A 26037-nucleotide genomic window follows, 5' to 3' on the forward strand; every position below is an offset into this window, starting at 1 on the left:
ACTGAGTTAGTTGGAAATGTAGCAGTTGCAGATGGTCTGCAGTGTGGCTGGACTAGCGGTCATGTGACTCATAATATAGCATGTCCTCTTATAATTTGGGCTATGTGTCATCAGATGTGTGCATATACATGCATGTACACAAAATTCGCTGCCTATTTCCAGAGTGCTACTTCATTTTTTAAAACTTTAGTGTTTTATCCAGAATTTTGAGTTAGAAGAATTGCAATTACTAAGCTGTTGTGGTAGTGACTGAATATCTCATCTCACCAGATCAGTTTAATAGTAATTTGGCACTGTGTACCTTCCCCCAAAGCACTAGTAGCCAGATGAGCCAAACTGATTGCCTATCTCCACATTTTCTGAAATATTTTAAATGCATAAGTATCTGCCCTAAGTGGCCTACAAATAAGAGAAAAGATAAAGCTACTGAATTGGGATGCATGTATATTTTGGAATCTTGCTTGACTTGAAGAAATGTGACCTTCAGACTTTCTGGATGTTTGGAATTTTTTAATTGAGGCCATCACATGGAAAACAAGGGGAATGTGAAAGGGCTGTCTTAAGTGGGTGACACTTTCAGATAGTGTAGTATTTGTTAATCCCAGAGAAGGCTGCCTGGCAAGCAGACTGTGTCTTACTGCTTAAGATTTTAGTACTAAAACATGACATGATGAGTTTCAATTGGGCTGTTTTGTTTTCTTAAAATGATACAAGTAATTGAGAACTTTGGGTAAAGGGCTTTTGCTTGGGAGAAGAAACTTAAGTTGATGGCAGTAGGGACATGTTTGCAATAGCTATGTGACTCTTCCCCAAGTTAAGATATGTATCCTAGTTAAAGTATTTAAGGCATATGTTTTCATATTCATTGTAGCAAAATATTTGGAGGCGTTAAGATGCGAAACTCTTTGCCAGAGTATTGGAAGAGTGTAAGGACCAATGTTTAGTCAATTGTGCCACTTGGGTCAATTCTTGTGTGATAGACATTGTGCAAAAATGGTTTTAAATTAATCTTTAGGAATCTCTACAGCTAGGAACCTTTTGCTGTCAGACCTAGGCAAAGGCTGTGAATAATATTCTCTTTTGCAGCACCCTCTTTGGCCTTGTCAAAACAAAAGCCATGCAATGGAGTAGCTTTGACTTAAAAGGCATTCTAAGAGTATGCCTTTGATCTTGCATAGTCTGCTTGTATAACCTTGTAATTCATGGGTATAAACTACACTGGTGTGTAAATGTTTGCTGATCTTGGCTAGAATAACTATCCGTGAAAGCACTTGCCTTTATTAAAAGAATGGGCATGTTATTATGCATTGATGAAAACTGAATTTCATCTCTGTGCTCCCAATTACTTCTCTTGCAAAATGCAACTCTGCCACTACTTGTGCCACCATAGCTGAATGCCTTTCAGTGATGTGTTAAGCTTGAGAGGTTAAGGTTTCTTTTGTACCTTTTCCAGTGTCTTGTAGCTATTATCTAAATCCCTTCTAATTTGTCATTAATGTGGTAACAAAATGCCCATACACAAATGTTTGATGAAAGTTTTGTCAGTTCTTAATGATATAGCTACTTTAGTGAGATCTCTGCCTAATCTCTCATGTGGTTTGTTTGGGTTTTTTGTGACCATAAGTTATTAAAAATGCTAAGCAGAAAAGGCATTGAAGCTCAACTTTTGTTAAAAACTTAGATTTATACAACAGAAGAAACATTACAATCATCTATTGAATTTGAACAGTAAGTGTCAAATGGCTGTCTCTTGAGGCAACTAGTCATGTTAACAAGTCCTCTATAGAAAGTTATTTGTCACTTCTTTGGAAGACCAGTTGTTGTCATTTAGGAATGGTATTCCCCAATTTATTGTTCACACTGAAATATTTCAGACCATGTGCTGCTTGCTCCCTCCTCCTGTGGTGGGATGGAGAGGATAATTGGAGGCACAAAAAGATCATGGGTTGTAAATTGAAGAATTTACTAGAAACAGCAATAAAATAAGAAAATGAACAGTATCAACAGCAATACTAATAGAGAGAAAAACATCGCTGCCCTCCATCCCTCCCATGCATGGCATGAGGTGGTATCTAATAACCTCAGGGTCCTGGCTATACCCCTCCTGGCTGCTGTGAAAATTAACCTTGTCCTGGCTGGAACTAGGACATTATCCACCTCTTACTCTATACCATCTGCCTCTTGCCCAGATCTTACAGCTTTCAAACCTATGTACATATATACATGCACAAGCACAGCCATCACTTCTATAGGGAATAAAACAGAGAATGCAGTGGAACTGATAAAGGGACCTGATGGAGCAGAAACCGTGGGAGAGACAGACACAGATAAATGCTCCCTGGGCAAGAAGTGACCAAGAAACATGTTGTGAAACTTTGTGATAAGATAATGTTACCAGATGATGTGATGTCATGAAGAATGTGTAACCAATGGGAAATTGTTACCAATAACAGAACCCTATATAAGTGCCATACAAGTAAAACCCTATATAAACACCTTGTATACTCAATAAAATCGGCTTCTGATCCAGACTTGGATGTCCCCGTCTCTCCATTGCTGAAAATTTCCATTGTCCGTGACTACACTTCCAAGATGTCTGCTGACTTCATTTAGTCCATGACTGGGTTCTATCTGTCCTAGATGTCTTCCAGGGAAGGAGGGCTGGTGTGCTGTTGGCTGGTTGCTTCATCAGGAGCTCACGACTGCTCTATGTGGAGCAGTCCATTCTCACTGTCCGTGGGAGTTATGACATACAGTGGCAGTGTCATTCAGAAACCAGTATTATACAATTCAACATTACAGGCTCTTTTCACTCAAAAATCAAATCCCCTTAAGGTACACATAATGTTTCCCCATCCCTCTGCATTACCCACCGGGTGCACCTGGGTCCTTGAGCAAAAACAATCCCACAGATGGGTTTGCCTTTGCTTGAGGCAGGACTAATCCAAACTGTCTTCCCTAACACATTCCTCATATACACATGGATGTTTTGATTGGGCAGGGCCAGTTCAATGGGTAGAGCCTCTAGTGTTAAGTAACCAGGTGGCCTTCGCTAAATGTAGATCCCAGTGTCTGAAGGTCCCACCACCTATTGCTTTCAATGTGGTTTTTACCAGTCCATTGTACTGTCCCATCTTGCTATTTTACTGCTAAAAACTGAATTTCCTGGGCAGATCCCTTCATCTAACTTTGCTTTATGGCAAAACCGACCTACAGAAGGGTATGGATTATCTTTTCCCCTTTCTCAAAAACATCCTCTGCTGTGTTGCCCCATACGATGATGTCATCAATGTACTGCAAGTGATCACTACCTGTTGTTCTTTGATCCTCTGAGACCAGGCAAGGTATTCAGCTGCCTAATTTTCTCTGTCTTCACAGAAGCTATCCCAAAAGCCCAACAATGCCCTTTTGGGCCCTTGAAATACCCTCTCCTGAGGTAATCTATGCCAAGAATGGGGTATTTTTGCCATTCTCAGACAGGCTCAGTTCAGCTTCCAGTACAGTCAGCTGTTGGAATCCCCCTGTCACCCCAGAAACAGAGATGGATTCTGCCCTGCTATATCATGATGGCATCAGGGTACATTGTGCACTGCTGTAAACTGAAGCCTTATACTCCTGTTGGTCTGATGTGCCAGGCCATCAGATCCACACAGTCCAATAGATCCGATTGTCTCTTTCCTCCACCTGGCTGAAGGCAGGGCCCCTCTAGTTCTGGTCATGGTACTCGTTGTTCATTTGTTGTAAATATGATGAACCACAGGCCTCTTCAAGAGGATTTGAAGTAACATCAGCACCTTCCATTCTGTCTGAGGACCTGCCCACTGGAAACAGGAGCAGCATTTATCCTTGAAGAATTTCCCGTGGTGGATGTTCTTCCTCTCAACTCACATACCCGTGGCTCCTAGGGCAGAGGTAGATTTTCCATCCTACTTCCTCATGTCCTCTCCATGATCATGCAGGTAAAAGCACAGGTTACCTACCTCATGGTGTGTTCCCTTTCTCTCTTGAGCAGGGGTGTGCTTGCTCTTAATAGCAGAGACTCTGGCCTGTACTGGCAGGGCACACAGTCTTTCTGTGGCTGAGATGCAGGCTCACAGGGAGGAAGAGAGATTTTCCTCATACTACCAGTTGAGCAACCAAATTATCCACTGTTTCTTCTCATTTCCATGACATCAACACCAGTGAGTTGGTGTACGACGAGGGCGTGGTCCATAGGAACTTCCGCCACATGGGTTGTGTGCCCTAGACTTCATCTGGATCTATAAGGGACTGCTCGTTACTTGAATCCTTATAGAGTACCTCCAGCGCAGCTAATTCTCTCAGGTACTAGATACCTTGCTCCATGGTGTTCCACTTGTCTCAGTGCACTGATCATCCGTGAAAAGATACTTTTCCCTCATGCTTGACAGGAGTCATCTCCAGAGGCTGAGAGTTTCTGTCTTTATCCCAATCCCCTGGTTAATGCCCACATCCCAGGACAGGGATCCCAGCTGCATGGCTTCACTACCATCTAGTTCCATATCTTAGGTCATGGTATTGCAGCATTGGAACAGTCAGGTCACCATGGGCTCACCCTACTGGCAGCTGAAATCTTTTCACATATCTCGCAGCTCACCCAGGGCTAGGGATCAAATTACTATCTCTGGCCATTCCTTTTATTCTTGTTATGAGGACCCTACTTCCTCTTTATCCCTCACTTTGGTCTTGGATTTTTTCTTCTGTATAGGGGTGACTGCTACCAGCATGGGTTGTTCCTCTGGTTCAGCTGCAGTTTGAGTGGCCACAGTGCCAGTTGCTCTGTTTTCCTCCTCCTCCCCCTGAGGGGGCTATCTAGTAATGGGCAGTGTCTGATAAATAGCAGCCAGAGCCCAGCAAATTCCATAATTTTACACCTTTCTGGAACTGCCCCACAGCATTTTTCCTTTCAAATATTCTTCCAGTCTAACAGGGTTCTCTGGTTGTTCAGAGATAACCTTCCAAACCATTGGAGAAGTCCTCCAAATACTGGCCCATTTTCTGCCACATTCCATGCCACTCATTACTATCCCACCCTTGGTGAAGATCTCTGAATGACCTTCCTAAAAATCTGTCATCACTTTAAATATGGTGTGGATGGTGATGCCTTGTTTTGGCTACGTAGAACAGCGGCTTGACAAGATTAACGGAGTAAGCGTAGTTATTTATTAAAGGCCTTCAGAAGGTACACCTTGGCAAGTCAAAGCCTCCAGGAGGTGCTACACCCAAGATAGATGACGGTCACGAGTTTTTCAGACAGATATAAGCTTGGTCGATTTACATATCAGGGGTTAATCCTTCAATTACAGTTTCAGGTAATGAAGTCGTATTCTCCCAGTTTGCTTTCCCTGAATTAACTTTTCTCTATACTTTCCGGAGCCTGAAGCTTTAGGGTGTCCTTGAATCTCAGGCTTAGAGGGATTGTTTTGTCTGACTAAAATTTGAAGACAGTTAACTAAGACTTTATATGGAGTTTAGAGTTATGCTCTAATGCAGTACAGGATTTGAAAAATATAAAGGCTAAAATTTTAAGGCATCACTGGTACTAAGTAGACATAGCAAGAAGAACATGCTTTCCTTAACATACAAAAAAATTCATATCTCTTAATTCTGTTGTAACAAACCTGAAGAAGAAAAGTCGATAAAAGCTGGGGGAAATCATCCTCCCCTGTATCCCTACAGACTGGGTATGGTTATTAATGAATTCCCAAAGGTAGCACCCAAAGCTGGGGCAGGCGAGCAACACTAAATATATATCCCAAAATGATCCTCATTGCCCTTGATGTTATGTCCTAAACTGATATCCCACAGTACAGTGACAAAGCAATCCTGATCCCTCTCCCTGCTCTGAAGAGCATAATGAAAAGCACATAGTCCATATATGGGAGTATATACAGGGTTAGGTACCACAACCACGTGCACAGAGGAAACAACATTGTAACCAGTGGCTCCATACCTATTACAAATGCTTACATCAAATTTGTTTCTAACCTGCTCTTGGCAGAGCTGTTATCTCAACCCTTTGTGCCCTACACTGAGTGCCAAATAAGGCTGTTCTAAGTTTAGGAATGGTATTCCCCAATTTAGTGTTCCCACTTGTCTTGGTTTGAAAGACAGGTGTCTGCTAAGGAAGGCAGGAGCCTCCCTTGGAATGGAAAATTGTCACAGTGCAAGCTGGCTTGTACTGGGCAATTGCTTCGGAGATCTGGCCTGGTTCCATGGGCTGACCCCTGGGTGGATATTCAAACCCAAACAGGGACCTCACCTAATCAGATTCCACCTTGGCTGCAGACATATCATTGGTCAAGGGGGCTGGGTGGTACCAAGACCTCGACTAATCAGGTGTTCTAAGCGCAGGAATTTTGAACCCCCTATAAAAGGGGGCCTCCATGAATAAACATTACTGTTGTCCTTGTAGAAGATGGAGAGTGTGTTGCATCTGTCTCTGACCTCTCCCCCACCAAGCTGTTACAGAAAATATGACTCACTTCCCTCTGAATTGTTATCATTTTTGAAATCAAGGGACTTTCAGGCAAGAATATGGTAAAAGGAATAACAGTTCTTTACTAGTATGTATAACAAGGGAAACAAACAACAGTGGCAGCGGCAGCAAAGAAAACCAGAAACCCAGTAGCAGCCTTCTTGACTGCAGGCCCTTTCCACTTAGGTGTAGTTACGGTCGCAGCCAGCAGGGGTGCTGTTGGGCTCCCAGTCGGGCAGGGTAGGTGTGATGATTCCTTTGCAGCTGCAGGGGGCGCTGTGGCGCGGGTTTCAGCCGTCTCCCTCCACACAGTAATGGCGGATGCAGCCAGCAGAAATGGATGGAGAAAATGCTTCCTTTACGAACTCACAGGGGGAGCCGATTCTGGTACCTCCTCTGGATAGCAAAAAGAGCTGTAGCAGGAACCTCGGAGTAGCAAGCTCGGAAGGCAGGGATGAGTAAAGTCCCAGAGTGGTAGGTGGAATGTATCAGAAACTCGGCAGCTGTAAGCTGAAACCGCGGAGCGTCCCAGCACGGCAGGGGGTGCAAGTTACAGTGTAGCAAAGAAACCTCAGACCAGTGGCAAAAAACGGTGGGGGTGGGAGCAGCCCGGCTCCCGAGCAGGACAAGGGAAAGGCTCCCTGGGAGGGGAAAGGGGTCAGGAACCTGGGGTTCTCCTCTGAGGTACCCGAGCAGATGGTGAAAGTCCTTTTTTAGTGAGGTAGGGTGTTAATAAGGTCCCAGTGCAACGACTGCTCTTACGAGCAGAGCTCCACTCACGGTAGAAGGCAGCAGAAGACAGAACCCTGCAGTGGTGGTGAATTCTTCCCACAGTGACTGCAGCCTCCTTCCCCTCCGAATGCTGAGAGCACAAGAGGTTGCAGTTGCCTCAGCCCCTTCTTTTTCCAGCCCAATTCTCTGCCCTTCCCAGAGAAATCCCCAGGTAAAAAGAGGGAGTAGCCAGCTGAACGCCTCCCCGGAGCTGTGGCCGTTTCTTTTGTCTCTCTTAAGTACTTGGTCGTTATTGTCTCCTAGCAACACATATGGGGAAAAATTCTTTGAGAGAAAGAAACAAAAGAAAGAATCTTAAACCCCAGCAACATTGAAATCCAGACCACCATGGCTCACTCACTCCTCCCCTCCCCCAAGGCAGGATGGGGAGGAGAATTGGTGACACTAAATGGTAAAGATCACAGGTTGAGATACAAACAATTTATTAGAAACAGCAGTGAAATAAGAAAGCGAACCTTAACAACAATACTAATAACAGTGTGTACAAGACAGGCAAATAATTCACACACAATTGCTCACCACTTGGAACTCAGTGCAACTTGACTGTACACCCCAGCAAAAGAGGAAAGAACATCACCCCACTTTGTGTCGTCCCCCCCTGCCATGCATGGCAGTATCTAATAACCCCAGGTTCGGGGTTGTGCCCCTCCTGGCTGCTGCAAAAATTAACCCTGTCCTGGACAGAACCAGGACACCAGTGAACTTCTAAATGAAACTAGCCATTTTATGTTACTGTGTGATCTCCATTGGAGCATATGAAAATTAGAGTTCTGAGACTTCAACATACGAAATTATTTCTGTGAGAAACAATGCTCACTTTTGAAATTTCAAACTTTTATTAAAAACCTTAACAAAATACAACAGAGGACTGAATAAGGAAAAATTACAGTGCTGAGAACATAGGACTAAACTCCCATATGCTTGTCTACAAAATGGATGCTCTGCTTTTTATACCCTTGGCCCCTCCTAAAGTCTTGTCAGTCAACTCTTTCTTTGCCGTCTATTGGTGGAGACGACTTTTTTGCAAGTTGATTGGAGGTCAGGTGTTGTCATGCCATGCCTCCTAGTAACAAGCCTTCCCTCCTCCCAAAATGCCCTATGCAAGGGCACAGTTTAATCACACGGGGAGGGAAGGGGAACTATGGGGAGAACAGAGGACAGCTAAATAACAAATCACAGTAACATAACTATACATCAATAAAACTTTCTTTAACATACACATATTAATCTCTTGATTGTGAGAGCCAACCATCAAATTAGTCATCTATAACAATTTCCATTTCTCAATGTGTACCAGAAACCTGAAGGCTTATGTGCTTTAAAACTTGGCTAACATGCTTTCTTCTTTCTGTGAGATTTAACTTTAATTTGTGTGGAAGAAGCTTGGCTGCCTTTGGCCTGAAATGCAGCAATAGTGGCACTACTGGGGGAAGCTGGGTAAGTGGGCTAGACTTTATTGAGGCTATGAACACTTGGACTTTTACACTTTGGAACTGACTGGATTATTCTCAAAAATGTGTTAATACTGAAGTTTGTTTTGACCCCCCAAAGGATTAGGAGCAGACTCATTAGGAAAGTAACACTAGCCATGCCTCTGGTGTGAATGATCTGCTGATGCTTGGGCTCTTCAACCATGGACCATATTTTGCCTGCAAGAGGCAATTAAGTAACATGCTGCCAATCAACAAAAGCTGTGAAAAGCCATACTGCTTAATGGTAATGCCCATGAGATCACATCTGGGCTGGTTGCTGTAGGTATGTGCTGCCTACTTCAGCCAAGGAGTTTCCTGCTTGAAGTTGTAGATGGTATTGCTAAGTAATAGATCAGGTCAGGTTGGGGTATGGGTAGTGAGTAACCATCCCAAAGCATGGCATTGTCTGTTCCCATGCCTCATGGACATATCTTCAGTGATCTTTGGCAAGTGCACCATACTTGATCTTGCCTGGTGTCCAAGTAGCTAATGCAACATACTGTGGGGTCAGGTCTGTGCAATGGCAGAGGCATGGAGGAAGGCTCTAGTATGTTTGGCCACAAAAAAACCTGTCATCGTGATGCTACCAGGCCTCTTAATCTGTCTTGCGGTCTCTGGGAATCCAAGCCCATCTTGGGTGTCTCCCTCTTCCTATACTGAACTTTGGGGTGTGACTGAGGGCTGACATAAGGTCACCACATGACCAGATTAGAGTTCCTGGTATCTCAGCCTTGTTCTGTTTCATCTTTCCCTCTGCAGTTATCGGCTTTGCTGAGCATGTGGGTGACTTTCACCTATTTTCAAGAGAACAGTGAAGTATTTTTGACCTGCCTACTCTTTACCAACACTTCTAAAATAGCTAATTTCTGCTATTAAAACAAAAGTAAGCTTGCTGGTGATGCTAGGGGAGAGCCTGTGAGTTATACTTCAACAAATCTAGCAAAGCTCTGGATAGAGGCTAGTAGATGGAAAGAAACTCTTTGAGCTGTTGGAAGGCTGCATCAGTTCTATATCCTTAACTTTTGTATACACCAATTTCTTTGTGATATCCTAGCTGTTTTGTTCAGTATTTTCTTCAAATTTAGGGATTTTTCTTCCCTTTTCTTAAGTATAGAGTAGTGATTTCTATACTCTGGAAAGAATATATGTAGTATGTTTCCTGGATGAATAGCATTTTTTTGTTTGCTTGTTTTTGCATTGTTGTAATTTAAACTCTATTTTAAATATATTTATTTTAAAAAGTATATGTTACAAGGGAGGTATGTTATGGAAAAACACCATGATGACACTGGGAAGGAGAATCCCTGTGTTTGTAAGGGACTTATGTTTTGTTAGGCTACATAACTTCTGCAACTATAGTGATGCAGAAAACCTGAGGATGACAACATTTAGGCTGAGCCTAAAACCTACTAATAATGCTTGGTTGACATGTTGAATTTGGATTTTAATTTGCAGATTAATAACTAGATGATGTCAACTTGAAATAAGAGTATTATGGGAAATCGGTATCTTTTTTCCAAAAAAGGGTGTTGTGTCTGCTGCTACATGCTCATATGGTCAACAAAATATTGTCTTCTGCTAGGTAGCAGTCAACAAGCTTTCTTCAGTACATTTAGTTGAGCTTTGTTTGGTAGAGCTATTGAATATTGCTTTGTCATGTTTACTCTGAACATGAATTCCTACAATCTGATGTCAGACTGGGTGAAAGGGATATACAATTTGGAATTAATCATCTGTTAGGCTCTTTGTGTGGGTGAAGCATGGCACTTGTTGAGAATAGTCTGCGGATGTTACACAAACAGGATGAGAGAGCCAGTGCATTGCATTGTTTTAGATCTGTTGCTGACTGTAAGAGGTGCTCATCTGAAGGACACAGGGCTAGGATTGGAGGAGTCATGTCGACATATGGGAGGTTTGTACAACTCTGAATGTAAGGTAGCATCAAAATGTTCTTTGACAATAGTAAGAGGCAGTATAATTTAGTGAGCAGGATAGGGATCAAAAGCATTCTATTTGAAATGGATTTGTATGCATGATCTTGAATAAGTTAACATATTTAATGTAAAATGGGTATATCTTATAATAGCATAGTTGACTAAATCTGTAGGTAGAAACAATTTTGCTTTATAAATAGCACATGGGAAAGCTTTCTTCCAAAACAAATTCAACTTGCATGTTTGCAAGTACAGTATTTAAATTTGGAATAGATGAAGAAATTGTCAAGTGAATAGCTTCCAGGCTGCTTAAGCACAAAAACAATGAGTTTTTTTAATAAGAACTTCTGCTTAATTCTGTTTTTTTAAAAATAAAAACCTGAGCAGTTTCTTGAAGCACCCCAGCACAGATCCTGATATACTGACAAGTCACACTCCTCTGCACAGACTGCAGCAATTCTGTAAGTGCAAAAAATGCAACTTACACTAGGGGAGGAGGGGAACATTCCTGGTGTTGAAGAGAAAGCCATCAAGGCCTGGGTATGTAGACTTGCTGGACGCTATGCAGGCTTCACAAATAATTTTTAGATTATTGGGGAGAATCTGGGTGAGCTTGTTGGAGGAGGCAAAGCTATGCCTTGGCTACCTTATCATTTGAAATATTAGAGGGATCCACACTGATTTTAGAGCTACCCAATTTTTTTTTTACCTCCCACCTCTACAATTTCATTCTTGTGCTGTCTTAATTGCTCCGTGAGCTCTTCTAGTATAGCCACCTCAGGTCTTATCTCCTGTGCTTTGAAGATGAGGTTCAAAATAAAGCCTCTCAGTGTAGCAAAACTGGTATTCAGAATTTGATGTTAAGTGTGTGTCCTGGGTTGCAATGTAAAGATGTGCCCAAAGTATGTATTCTATCACCATCTGTTGAAACCAGGTGGGGCAGTGATCCATATGTCTGTGGGAGATATCCTCTGCTAATGGGCCATCTGTTAAGAACCAGGTGGGGCAGTGTTCTTTATCTTTTCCACAACCCATCCTTCCTCCAGGAAGATATCTTCTGCTAATGGGCCATTAAGTTCCACTGCATGACTGATAAAATTACATCACCTCATTGTGAAATGCTCCACCCAGGGGGAGGAGCCAAACATGTCCTACCTAGATAAAAACGGAGATTTGGAACACCAAAGCAGCCCTTACCCACTGGTTTCCAGAGGACAAGAGCTCCCAGACCTTTCTACAGGATTGCTACTTCAACAAGACCACTTCATCTGGACTGCTACCACCACCCTAACTAGTAGGGTGTCAGGTTGTATTCTGACTCTGTCAGTGGTTTCTTTTGTACTATTGCATGTATTTCATTTTTTTCTCTTTTTTTTCCTATTAAATTGTATTTCTGACTTGGAGTCTCTCACTGGTTTTGTTTTCAAACCAGCACAGTGTGGAAGTGTGAAATGGCTCATAGCTCTGTAGTACAGCAAGTGGAAACAGCCTGGTATGGTGCTTTGTGGAGCTGGCAACTTCATATAGCAAGATTTGATTCTATTAAGTTGAGGTTTTATGTATATTATTGACATGCTTTTGATTTCTGTTGTGTTTGTCTTCAAACGTGCAATTACCCAGGCTATGCCATAATACTTATCTTAAAATGTGGGCAGAAAGCCAAATTCTACACTTAACAAGCAGTTTAAATAGAAAACTATAGCACAACTCACCTGCAGGTACCTTTATAAAGAAAGCTGGTGTTTCTAACTGCCAGATGCTTCTTTGCTTTAATTATGAGTGCACTGATAAATGCTGTTGTATACTTAATCACTAAAATAATGTTTGGTCATAGCTTAATGGGATTGCCATGTAGAATTTGAGTTTCAGGCAGAATATATCCTTGCTCTAGTCTTGTTAACCTTCTGTTAATAGGTACAGCAAAAGGAATACTTGGGGCTTTCTTCAGTGACACTGTCAACCATGGCAAACCACCAAGGTTCACAGTATTAAACCATTGAGATAATTTTATAGTGTTTAAGTATGCTTGTGGTCTGGTAGTGACAGCACAATATTTAACACAAGGTTATGAATTGATCCAGTTTATGAGTTGGTTTAGTAGTCTATGCTTAAGCCCATGTTACCATGGTTAGACCAATACCAGTATCTGTGCTAACAGATGCAAAGCTAGTATAGTTGCAACTCTAAATCTGTGTTTAAGTCACAGCAGTGAGAGCCATATAGAAATAAAATTGGGAAACTGCTCTCAAATGGCTTCAAATGCTGCTGGTAGTTTTAGTGGTAGAACTTAACCAAACCTGGCTTAACTGTTTATGTTGGTTTATCACCTATTTTATCAAATGTAATTTCTGATCAAATCTTTTGTTGTGATGCCTTCTTTTTTTGGAGACTAACATAAATGGATTGGAAGATGAGGAGTGCTATGCAGGGTCTTATTTCTCTACTTTTACTGTTATAAAACTCCTAGAAACTGTATTGTATCTTCTGAGGACATAGCTGCTTGCATAGCTCAGCTGAATTGGGCACCAGGTTTCATGGCTGTCATACCAGGAGTTTGACAACTTAATTAAAGCCTTAATTAAAACGTTTGTATAGCTATGGACATTATCTGTTGCAGTGCAAGCTTGGCTTGTGCTGTGGTTGCCTTGAAAACCCAGCTGAGTTCCATGGGCCAGCCCCTGAGTGGATATTCATCCAATCAGATTCCACCTAGGCTGCAGACATATAATTAGTCAAAGGAGCTGGGCGGCACCAAGACCTCAACCAGTGATATGGTCAGGCACACGAATTTTGAACCCCCTATAAAAGGTAGCCTCCATAAATAAACTGATGCTGTTGTCCTTGAACGAGCAAAGGAGTGGGCTCTGTCTGTCTCCAGCCCCTCCTCCACCACGCGGCAGTCACAAGCATCAGAAGGTAACGAACGCGGTTACAAGTGGTGCCCCCTCATGAGATATGGACTCAGTCACTTTAAATACCGCGGATTTGTGGGAAGACAGGAGCAGTGGAATCTGCTGCAAGCACAGCCAGTGGGACGGCAGAAAGCAATGGGTTTGTTGCGATCTGTGGAAATAGCCAAGAATCAGCCGGTGTGACGGTGCCAAAGGAGCGGAATTTGCTGCAAACAGTGGAATTTGCTGTAAAATCTTGGTGGTGATGGTGGAGCTGCTGTGTGATTCCAGAAACCCCCTAGAGGATTGGAACTGCCGTTGGAATCATGGGAGCGTAGGTTTCTACAGCAGAATACCCCATCCTGAAAATATGGACTTTTTTTCATTAAAAAACAGGGATTAATTACTATGAGCAGGCTTTACCAGCCCTGTTCATGTGGTGCAAAAGCCATGAACTGGATATATCACAAGGGACTTTGTTACGCTTATTAACTTGGGAGAGGGTTGGCAAAAACATACTTGCAGCAGCCTCTGATGGCGATGAAACAGCCATCAGTGTTATAAAACCATGGAAGATCATGCTGGACTTAGTAAACCAATTAAATAATGAAAGGGGAAGGAGGACAGACAGGGCAGGTACAAACGGCTGCTAAACCCCCACACAGAAATAAAAGACAGTTGTGCAAAGCCATGGGAGCTGCCCGACCATCTCTCTATACCCCCCCACGCCAAATTCGGCTAGCCATGGCCACTGCGGGACCATGCCCTGCTGCTGTGAGACTGTGATAGCTGGCACAGCCCATACTGCTTGTGACAATTGATAAAGGATTCGTGTTAATCACAAAAGCATTGGGATTTGCATAAACCAGAATGCTAAGCTCTGAAGTGAAGCATGGACACTAGATAAAGGAAATTATATGATTAAATAATTCTGTTTAAAATCACCTTGTTATGTTATATTATGTTGTATTATGTTACATTACATTATGTTATATTATGTTATGTTTTTCAAATAAGTTGTATCGGCTACCAGCTTGCAAAATCGAACTTCCCAAAAAGCCCTTCCTGCCTTTGTCTGATCAATGCTGCCTATCTCAAGGACCAGACTTCCAGAACTTCTCTGGTGGTTATCTACAAGGACCAGATGGCTATCTGTGACTGATTATCACCCAAAGGCTTTGTGAATTTGTGTAAGGATGTTTATTCAACCACCACTGCTTACCTAGCAAAATTATGACAGCAAAAAAAAACAAACCCAAAAGTATTGATTACAATGAGAACCCACAGTATAAGAAGAGGCTGCAAACCAAGGTTTGGTGGAGCGTGGAGTGGGCGGTGACCCCTCGCGTTCCCCAGCGCGCTGCTTGCTCTTTCTATATCAAATAAAGCAATCCAAAATTTTACTGAATATCGAGACTTTTGTCTCTCATTTATAACACTGCTGCTTTGGGTGAGCATGTCATGCCACCCCGCTCCGCGGGAGGGGACCATGCAGTGATCCCTTCAGCACCCCAAGATGGCGGCTGCCACGGGTTTTTTGCACCCAAGATGGCGGCGACCGCATGGCCGCCAGCGGGAAAAGAGAAACCGCACCTCTTCCATGGGACATGGCTCCGCCCTTGGCCCAGCCTCCGGGGGGGTGTGCCTTCACCCCCGATCCAGCCTTCATGTGTGGGTCTGGGAAGTGCATCACCAGGAATTCCTGGAGACGTTGTACTGGGGATGAGTAGCACCCGTTTCCCGAGAACAACGTCCCTGCTAGAATTGGAGTTTTATATACCAACAAGGGACTCAGTAGACATCAGCAGAGAAAGCCAAAGCCATCATCCTCCTGCAGAGCAACATGATATCACCACAGCTGATCCTGTGAACATCTGGTAAAGGGTGAAGGAATCAGAACCGCCTCCTTCAGAGACGGAGCAGGTGACCTCCAAAGCCAAGCCTTTGACCACACCTCCAAGCCTTTCTGTACCTCCAGCCAAAAACTGTAAGTTTATCAGGGCAGTTGGAGGAGATCTTCAGGTCCGTAATTCAATTGAAGTAAAGCTCTATGCCACGTGGTGTCGGTGGAAACCAGGAAAATTCTCCTCAGAGACCAGTCCCCTCTTCACATACCTTTCACAAAGCAGTGGCAGGGGACGGACGCATAGATCTGAAGGGGAACACCTGCAACCGTGTGGCACTCTAAAGCAGCCCAAATCACACAAAAGGCTGCCGCCCCGGGCATGGAGATGACCCCAAACACCTATACTCGCACCGGGACCGAGAATTGGAGCATGGAAAAAGTTCCTGCGAGGTTCCTGCCAAGTAAAAGGCAGTGGAGAAAAGATTTTGAGAATGTGGCTTCATAAAAACACTAATGAACAAGCCAATCTAAAGAGATATCACCAAGCACATAGAAAAGCTAAAATATAGCAGCAAAGAGCAAGCCATCTCCTAAGCAAATGCAGCGAGATGCTGGCAGCCTACTGTCTGAAGACAGTGGAGATGCAAACCAAAGAATTTAGCAGCACCAACCGAGGCAAAGCAGACAGCAGCGTTCGCCTCCAGCAGAGCCCAACAGTTGCTTCACCTACCTCTACTTTTCCAAAGGCTAGCATCATACTCACTCAACCATCCTGAAAAATTCAAAGATCTTGCTTATTCTAACATAAGTTCAGCAAAGCAAATGTATAAAAAGGTATTTCATTAACAAATTTCAGTTGTAGTTTTCTAAACACTTACCTGCTATCACTTTTGTTTACAATGTCTAAAATTAATTTTCATGCTGAAAATCACTAACAACTCCCTTTCATATTTCTATATAGCTAAAACATTCATGCTAACTGCATAAAAATTAATAGCAATTTTTCATGTATAACAAGCTTATTACTTCTATCACTGAAATACTAATTTGCATGTTTTGTTATTCTGAACCAAAATATAAACAGAGCTTTAAAATATTAGATTTTTAAAACCAAATATGCAGGTGCAATATTCACAAGACTAAAGTAATTTGAGATCATTTGAAATCACCAAAGAGTGAAACTATACATAAAAGAGTAATAACAGAAACTTCAAATTTAACAAAATAGTTTGCCTTACAGCTTTGAGGTCATATCCCTGTACCTTTCCTGGAGAAAGCATATTATTTAAAGATATATTATCATCCCAAAACACGTTTAAAGCAATTAAAATTGTTGTCAATTTCAAAACTTAACAAAAGGAAAAGGTTCGTTAATTTACACTGCAACCATTAGTGATGTTATTAAATATACAAATGATAGTACAATACCTATATAAGGATAAATGCCTTCCAACCTCAGGAAATAACTTCATAGTGTCTTTAGACATCAAAATGACTTTTGTTATCACTGTTCTGTAATGCTGATACAAACGTGTCATTTCTAATTATATACCAGACTTGTGAAACCTAAGAAAAAGAGATGTTTCCTTTAATAGTTTTGAGTTGTTTAGTTATAACAAAAGGATAAATAGTATTTTCAAAAGAGCTACATATATATATATAATTATATTTGTTTATAACGTCTTTATAATATCATTAATTGAAGGTTTATTTTAAAGATATGATAGGGAAATCTGCCAGTTTAGGTTTTCAGCTCAGGCCAAGCTGTAACCTTAACCAAGAAGGAAAAGTTTTACCATCAAAGACCTTCTCAGTTTAAGCCTTGGCCCTGGCCAGATTGTGGCTTTGACTGACAAGGATAAAAGATTAAACCTAGATGTTTCTGAGCTAAAGATGAAAGCAAGTCATTTTGACTAGCTGATTTAGCCTTGCAAAAGCTGAAACCCTTTCCTTTGAGATAAACACGGAGAATCTTATGCAGGGAAGATTCTCTTAAGTTATGATTTGAAAGGGAAACTCCTTAGCAATGACAGACACTGGATGATGGTAAAGCATATAGGCAATTATAAGTCTCACCATATCAATTTCATTCAAAAGTGCATGTTTTGTTCCTTTTATAGTTTTTAAAACAAAAGAAAGAAATGAAATAGAAATATGTGTTTTTTAATTAAAATGTTTTTGAGCTAAATGGTTTCTTGTTTTTAGTGAATGTTTTTGAGCTAAATGGATTTTTGTTTAGTGTTGAATTGTAACTTTGTAACTTCTAAGCATTGAGCCTGTGACATGTTAAGCTGAAAAATTGTGATGTTAATAGTTCTCGCCTAACAGCTCCTCAGACATGAATGCTGCAGCTCCAGTGAGAAACCTCATCTCAAATTAGACCTATGCTTTCTGCCACCCTGTTTGCAATGGGCCCTTGTAGATAGGTGACAGAGAGCATTTTTACAATTTTAATAATAAAAAGAAAAGGGCAGTTGTTGCAGTGCAAGCTTGGCTTATGCTGTGGTTGCCTTGAAAACCCAGCTGAGTTCCATGCACCGGCCCCTGAGTGGATATTCATCCAATCAGATTCCACCTAGGCTGCAGACATATAATTAGTCAAAGGAGCTGGGCAGCACCAAGACCTCAACCAATTATATGGTCAAGCACATGAATTTTGAACCCCCTATAAAAGGTAGCCTCCATAAATAAACTGATGCTGTTGTCCTTGAACGAGCAAAGGAATGTGCTGTGTCTGTCTTCAGCCCCTCCCCCACTATGCAGCGGCCATAAGCACCATGAGGTAACAAGCGCGATTACAATTATCCACTTATTAATTTCTTTGTGGAAGTTCTGTTAGTTGTTTTTTTTAAGAAGGTACCTGTATGAGCATGTGTTTCAAGGCCTAGTTGAATTTGATCAGTATTATAGCAAATATTGAGTCACTTTCTGCTTCTCTTGGTAACAGACATTAAATAGAGGGAGACCTCAGTGAGTTACTGGAAGTGACAGCATAGGTGTGCATAAACCTGGTTTGGATGTATATCTCTGTGATCACATCTTTCACTTCATTGCCTCAGTGCTCTGGAATTTAAGCTATTGGACTTCTTCCAGCTTTTGCAGGAAACCTCATTTCTGAGGATATAACTAGAGAAACCATTCCAATGACAGTAACTTAAGATTCTTAAGACAGGTCTCAAAGCCCACTAAAAGTTAAAATAAAAAAAAAAGTTCAAAATGACTGTTTCTGGAAGCTGATTTCCTAGAAGTCATGGTGAATGTAAGGGAAGCCCAGGATAGATGAGCTGAGGTGCTGGTGTTGGTTAAATGGTTGTCTTGGCAACTGCAGTCACTTAAATATCTCTAGGAAAATAAAGAGCAAAAGTTAAGATTGAGAAATGGTGATGGGTTGACAGAAGAACCCAGATCAATGAGCAGCTTGAAGTTTGTACAAGGAATTGATTTGACTACAATAGAAAGTTGCTGTTTTCAGTGGTGGGATCCTTGAGTGATACAACCTTGCTGGTTCTTGTCTTGTAATGATAGTGTGTCTGGCTGCCCTCTTGTTGCATGACGCAAGATCCTTGGGGAGAAATGCTTACCTCCCAGAGTGTATTAATTCCCAAAAAATGTCAGATGGATATGGTGAGAATTCTGGTACTACTGGAGTGCTTCATTTTGCAGTCCCACTGTTCAATGTAGTCATACAAATATTGCAACAAAACCCAGTGCAAAATAAATCTTGCATGCAAACAAATATGTGTGAGAATTGTGTTCCATGTCAGAGCTAAATTGCAGAGATTGTGCTTTGCTAATCATGATTGCACATGCTGTTTTGTGGTTCTGTAGGTAAAACTGGTAAGTTTGAATATTTTTCTTTATGGAGCATTTAATTCTTTCACCTTTGCACAAAAAGCAAACCCCAGAGAAAGACTGACTGAATAAAACAAGCAGGGTTTGAGCCAATTATTTAACTGTTAACTATGACAAGTATTTCTACAGGCAATGAAACAGAACACTAGGTGCTCAGAGAAACTTTAGAAGATTAAGTGCACACTTTTTGCCTCTCATCTAATAACCAGTTTTTGAGCTGCTCTTTATGTGACTTCTGAAAAGTCATGGTCAAAGCTTCATTCAAATGTAAGTGGAAAACTCATAAGCTACTACTTGCTGCAAAGGGCAGAAGTAGACAAAACTGGTGGTGGTAAGATCAATTTCCTATCACCTTTTAACTAGGAAACATCTAGAAATAGAGACACTATCTCTATTTTTCTAAACCTACATGTTTAAAAGCTACTTGGCTGTACTGGTACAAGTTACTAGGCAGGTAATGATGTAACTGATGCAGATTCAGCTGGTGCTGTGACAAATTCATTCAAAGCTTCCATCATATCAGCTATTTCTACTTTGTCTATGCTAAAAAATGTGGCAAAATCTCATCTTTCTCTACTAGTAATGTAAGCTAGTGTTATAGTTAATAGTTCATTGGACTTCTGAAGTCTTAGTAAGTTAGATGGAAGTTTTCGTTGGTGAGTGACATTAGCTTCTGCAGTGCTGAAATGTTAAAGTAAAAAAATTACAGTCCCTGGTGTAATGCAGGTTGGGTTTTTTTATTATTTTATTTTATATTTTTTTATTAATAGCTTTTGCTGAAGGAGCAATGGCAAAAACTCTTGTTTAGGTTTCCATTGCCTTTTTGGCTTATAAGCTTTTAACCTGTCACATCTCCCTCTGACCCTTCAAGGTGTTATTACACTGAAAGTGCTAATCTCAAATACAAGACTTGGGACTTTTTAAGACTTCTGAAACTTCATCTGATACTATGATCAACAGATTAAGGTTCATAAATCACCTCTGAAAGTAGTGGTACATTTTCCAAATATTTCCTATCATGGACAAAGAAAATTTAATAAAAAGAGTGAGGAGGGAGTAGGGGATGAAACCTGTATCACCTAATGTGAACTATTTGAATACTGTACTAATAGTGGGTTGCTCTGTTGTTTGGATCTGGTTTTTTTTGTTTGTTTGGGGGGTTGTTTTGTTTGTTTTTTTTTTTTTTTTACTTTCTACTTTCACTATTTTAACAGCTAAAAGTAACAACAAGGCCTGCTACAATCAAAACCACCCTTTTGTCAAAATGAAGCTTGATATAGAGAGCTTTATAAACTAGGCACATGAGTAGTCTGGGTTTTCTGAAGAGAGCATATGGAAGCTGGCACTTCAGCTGGAGATGACTTGTTAGTTATAGCTCCGTTCTCTGAATCCCTCTGCCATTTCATGGGGCTAATGGCAAATTAAGCTGCTCTTTGGATGCAAGGAAGGCAGACTGCTAAAAATATTTGCTTTCTGCACATCTTTAATTATTCTAACAGACTTTCACTGAGCCCAAAGTTTGCAGTCCAAGGTATGAGGTTAAAGTGGTTAAACTCGTCTAAAATGAATGGTCATACCATGGGAGACAAATCTTCTAAATGGAGAAGTGTGAGGTTTGGACCTCTGGGTGGTCTTAGGCATCCACACTGTCAGGTTATTTGTCTTCTTTAAAAAGCCAAGCAAGTTAATAGCTGCTATAAAGTTATTTATTGCAGAAGCACATCAGTCTCAAAGGCAAAAACAAAGCAAAGCAATGGCATAAAAAGCAATGGCATAGAGCACCAGCTCTTCCTAATGCATGTTCTTTTATAGAAACTTTCCAACTTTCCAACTAGCTAAGACACAAACTTGGACCACTACTTGTTAACCTATTAAAATTCTATTTTCTTAGCACGTGTCCTGGTTTTGGGCAAATTTGGGGTAAAACCTCCAGAAGGAGCCCCCAGACAGCAAACCCCACTACTCCTCCCCCCCACCACTGGGTTCGGGAAGAATTTCCTCAGAGAAGAGTGGGAGAAAAAACCTGTTTATTTAACAAACAAGACACTCCCCAGTACAGGGAAAAAAAAAAAAAAAAACAACACCAGCTGACAAAAAAACTCTTTCACCGTTCTGAAGGGATGACAAACTCAGTCTCTCCAGCGAGTGATCACCCAGTTATCAGTCTCTGGCGCTGGGGAATGACTGCTGCAGGTGACAGAATGAAGACTCCCTGTGTTTCTTGGGGTTTCCCAGGTCCCCGTCCAGAACAGGTTCAGATGGTATCCAGGAGAGGGAGGGGACGGGGTGGAAAAGAAAACAGTCCAGGGAAAAAGTTGGACTGCCTAGCTGAACTAACTAATAAGCAAAAAGCAAGGGCAAAGCGAAGGAAAGAAAAAGAAGCAGAAGCGAGCAAGCAAGCAAGCAAGCCGAGCTAAAACCTCTCCTAAACATAGACCATGGGGGAGGTGAGCCGGCTGATAACAAGACAAAACAAAGCTTCACTTTCAGGGTCAGTCCTGGAAGCACAGGACATAATACCAAACATAATCAGAACACATGATTGGAGATACAAACACCATAACATCACCCTAGGACAGCACGCCAGGCTATGTATAAACTACGTTCATGGCCTATCTTGTTCTAACTGAAAAATGTAAGCAATATTCTTAAGTATAACTATTTTGTCTGAAGCTAGGTTCTTGGGGCCTTCTCGGAAACACTAGCATCTAGGACTGTTTTTCAACCTTCACTAGAACATGTACTACTTCTCAGGCATCTAAGACCTTTTACTTACTAAAAGCACTTAAAACTTATTCCATTTACTTACTTGCTTGCTCACTCATGCTAAAACCTAAACTTTCACCTCTGCCTTATGTGTGAGTGGCTTAACATACTTCAAGGCATCCAAAGGTTTTAATTCAATCCCTGCACTCTGATCTCTCTCTGAAGGATTCAGAGAGACCCCTGGCTTACTAACTCCAACAGAGAAGGATCTATATTCTCTGGTTGATCTGTTTTAGGACAGGGCAAGGCAAGCCTGTTGGAGACATTTGGTTTGTTTTGTGTTGGGGTTTTTTTCCCCTCTAGCTCCAGGTAGTAGCTGCTTACTGAAATCACTAGAGTTGCTTACTTAGGTGTTTAATTTTAATGGTCTGAGTGTTTCATTCATGTGACACCCTCAAAGCCAGATCACAACTCCTGTGACGTTAACGTTTCGATTCTAGTTTAATGTGTTGCAAGCATTTGTGAATATAAATCAGCTCAAGTTTGGTGTGAGTTGCCTTTGTTCCAAGAGAAATGTAATATACAGTTGAACAAGCTCACTTGAGAAGCTTGAACCTGAGCAAGTGAAATACAGTTTGATTTTGGTTTTTGTAGGCTGATCCTTGGTACAATTTAACTGTCTGTTGCTAGAACAGTGGGCATGATTTCAATTGCTTTATGCTAACAATTTATCTATGATCTAGTGGGTGACTCATGCCACAAGGCTTGGTACTTTTAAAATCCTATTATAAACTGTTTTATCCTAGCTAATGTAATTGTGGATGTTCTTACTACCCAGATAATGCTTAATCCCTTTTAAATTCTGCTAAGCTGTTGGCCTTAATGTTGCTTAGCAATAATTAGCAAAATACAGGTGGTTTGTGTATTGTTTAATTCTTGATCAAGCCTTTGAAATTTTGTTTGTGGTGACCTGTTAAGCTTTTATGTTGGTAGTACAGCCACTGCTAAATGATGAATGGGAACCTGTTCAGACTGATGCTTGCATCAATCTGATTGCCAGCCCTGAGCTCAAATCCTTTTTAAAGCTTGTCTTCAGAGCTCTTGTGTTGTGTTTCCACTTGACATGACAGGATTTTAAAAGTACTTTATAGCCTCCTTCACGAAGTATGGAATATTTAGTAGCAAGCTTTGCATTCGCAAAGAAAACGGAGCATTTGTGTCTTTTTTAATGCAAATTTGAGATCTAGCTCACATTCTGCTTTCAGTTTAACCATGCTGCTCTTACATGTAGCCATGGTAAAGAAGTGTATTGGGTTTGCATGGCATGGTTTGAAGGGGGGGTGGTGGCTACAGGGGTGGCTTCTGTGAAAGCTGCTGGAAGCTTCCTCCATGTCCAGCAGAGCCAATCTCTGGTGGCTCCAAAGACTGATGTGCTGCTGGTCAAGGCCGGGCCAATTAGAAATGGTGGTAAGGCTTCTGTGATAACATATTTAAGAAGAAATAAAAAAAGTGGTTGTGCAGTTGTAATTGCGGCCAGAGAAGAGCGGGGTGAGAACGTGTGAGAGGAACAACTCTGCAGACACCAGGGTCATTGGAGAAGGACGGGGAGGAGGTGCTCCAGGCACAGGAGCTGGGATTCCTCTGCAGCCTATGATGAAGACCATGGTGAAGCAGCTGTCCCCCTGCATCCCACAAAGATCCATGGGGATGCAGAGATCCACCTGCAGCCCTTGGAGGAGCCCCATGCTGGAGCAGGTGGATACCTGAGAGGAGGTGCTGACCCTGTGGGTGGCCTGTGGAGAGAGGAGCCCCTGCTGGAGCAGCCTGTGCTTGAAGGACTTCACTCTGTGGAAGAGTGATCCATGTTGCAGCAGTTCGCAGAGAACTGTTGCCCATAAGACGTACTCACGTTTGAGAAGTTTGTGGAGAGCTGTCTCCTATGGGAGGGACCCCGCAGTGGAGCAGGGGAACGACTCCTGTCCCTGAGCAGCGGGATAAACAACGGGTGCTGAACTGACCATAATCTCCATTCCTTGTCTCCCTGTGCCGCTGGGGGAGGAGATAGAACTGGGAAGGAAGGAGGAGTGGGGGGAAGACGTTTTTAAGGTCTTATTTTAATTCTCATTTTCATGCTCTGATTTTGTTAGTAATAAATTCAATTCATATCTCTAATTCGAGTCTGTTTTGCGTGTGATGTTATTTGAGGAGTGATCTCTCCTGGTCCTTTTCTGAATTCATCAACTCTTTGTTATATTTTTTCTCCCCTGTGCAGCTGTGTAGGCGAGTGAGAGAACAACTTTGGTGGCTGCCTGACATCTGGCCAGCATCAATCCACTACAAGAAGGAAAGTTGTTGGTCTTCAGACATTTTGGATGTCTGATCTGGATGTTGTTTAGCTCTGCTAGGATAATGGAAAGGACTTCACTTGGATTTTCATTCCTTCTACTTCCTTAGGTACATTTGTTCTAGGCAAGTTGGTTTGTCCAAAGTCAACGTTCTAATTAAAGTTAAGGAATATTAGAGGCTTCTTAAATAATCCCTGCTATGCTTTTGTTGCACTATTTTTAGCCCATATAATCTTGTCCTGTAACTTTAGCAGTTTTGGAGCAGTCAGTGGTAAATAGTCTAAAGAATTAAAATTGTGCAGAGGTGCCTGAAGTGTTAATAACTTCAGTACTGAAGAGTGATATTAAGGGCTACCCCATTTAAGTGCCCAGCTTTGTAGTAAGACTTGAAGGGATTCTATAATTTCTTGTTTGGGGACAACTGCCCTCCTCAGAACTTTGGCTTCTGTAAGAAATGTAATATGTGGCTCAGCCAAAAGTACTGGCCAGCCTTGGCTTTATTGCTTGGAGATGGGTTCAGTTCCATCTTCATCTTGAAGAGACTAAACCCATATCTTCTGGGTTTTTTGAAGTAAGTGATCGGGCTGTGAGTTTATACTGGGGAATCCTTCAGTCTCTTGTTGAAACTTTTGCCTCATGGGCTCTTGGCTGCATAGTGGGCTAGGGCCAAAACCCAGCCAGCAGTAAGGGAATGTGCCTCTGGTAGCTTAAGGGGCTCATCTGGAAGGAGAGCTTGGTCCTGTTTATTAGCTCACTTTACAGTGTCAAATATTTATAATCCTGGCAGTTTTTCTTAAGTTTTATGTTCTGAGAAGCGTCCTGGTTCTGGCCAGGACAGGGATAATTTTTGCAGTAGCTGGGAGGAGGCATGGCTAAGACACTGAGGTTAATCTATACCACCTCATGTAATTGCAGGAGGTGGGGGGAAAGGGACTCTTGCTTCAGAGGAAAAGGGGTTCCTGTTGAGAAAACATGTCGGGGGAGCCATTCGATATTTATTGTTATGGGCTTTCCGTGTGAATCCTTTCTTTTCTTATACCTTTTGTTATTAATATTGTTGCTGTTACTGTTTGTTTTCTTATCTCATTGTTGTTTCCAGTAAATTATTCTTATATCAACCAGTGATCTTTGCCTTTTGTGCCTCCAACGAAGGAGGGGGGGAGGGGAAGCAGTGCATGGTTTTAGCAGGAGTGCTACATTGGAGAATACAATTCCTAAACCAGGACAGTAGTCAGGCTTCTTTTGTCTTCTGGCTTGGACTTTTGCATTTCTGTTTAGGCAGTGGCTTTTAGAGTAGGGCATTCACCCAGAAGGTGTAAGGATGCAGGTTAAAGTGCCTTTGGGCCAAATGCCCCAGTGCCAGCTGACTGAATAAGACATCCCACTTTTACTTTTTTTGAGAAAAATAAGACAATTATCTGAATTAAACGAGTGGTAAAAAGGTGGTTATGTACAGGATTTCAGGCTCTGAGTCAACCTTGTACAGACATCTTCTTGTAACCTTGAGTTTAGTATTAAACTCAGAGTTCAGTGTTCAGGATGTGTCTGCATTTCCTTCCTTGTCACATCTCTTGGGCAGCTCACTAAGCATTACTGAGAAGATATATATGTGGAATTCTGGATTTAGACCTGGAGTTTCTCAGGGTGGGGTCCCCAGGTCAGCACTGGCTCCTGAGATGCACTTCACAAGCATCAGACTTGTA

General features: G+C 41.8%; 1 protein-coding gene and 1 long non-coding RNA gene across 2 annotated transcripts in view; one reads left to right on the top strand and one right to left on the bottom strand.

The window, feature by feature from the left end:
• LOC148220292 (ubiquitin-conjugating enzyme E2 R2-like) overlaps positions 1–26037 on the top strand; it is a 128771-nt gene that overhangs the window by 5841 nt on the left and 96893 nt on the right. The window lies entirely within an intron of this gene.
• On the bottom strand, positions 5159–8248 carry LOC148220293 (uncharacterized). Its single transcript, XR_015799012.1, has 2 exons — positions 7277–8248; positions 5159–6892 (listed from the first exon to the last, which is right to left on the bottom strand). It is a non-coding gene; the product is annotated as an uncharacterized LOC148220293 (long non-coding RNA).

The sequence above is a fragment of the Sturnus vulgaris genome, chromosome W (assembly GCF_052056855.1).
Source record: "Sturnus vulgaris isolate bStuVul1 chromosome W, bStuVul1.hap1, whole genome shotgun sequence".
NCBI classification, from domain to species: Eukaryota; Metazoa; Chordata; class Aves; order Passeriformes; family Sturnidae; genus Sturnus; species Sturnus vulgaris.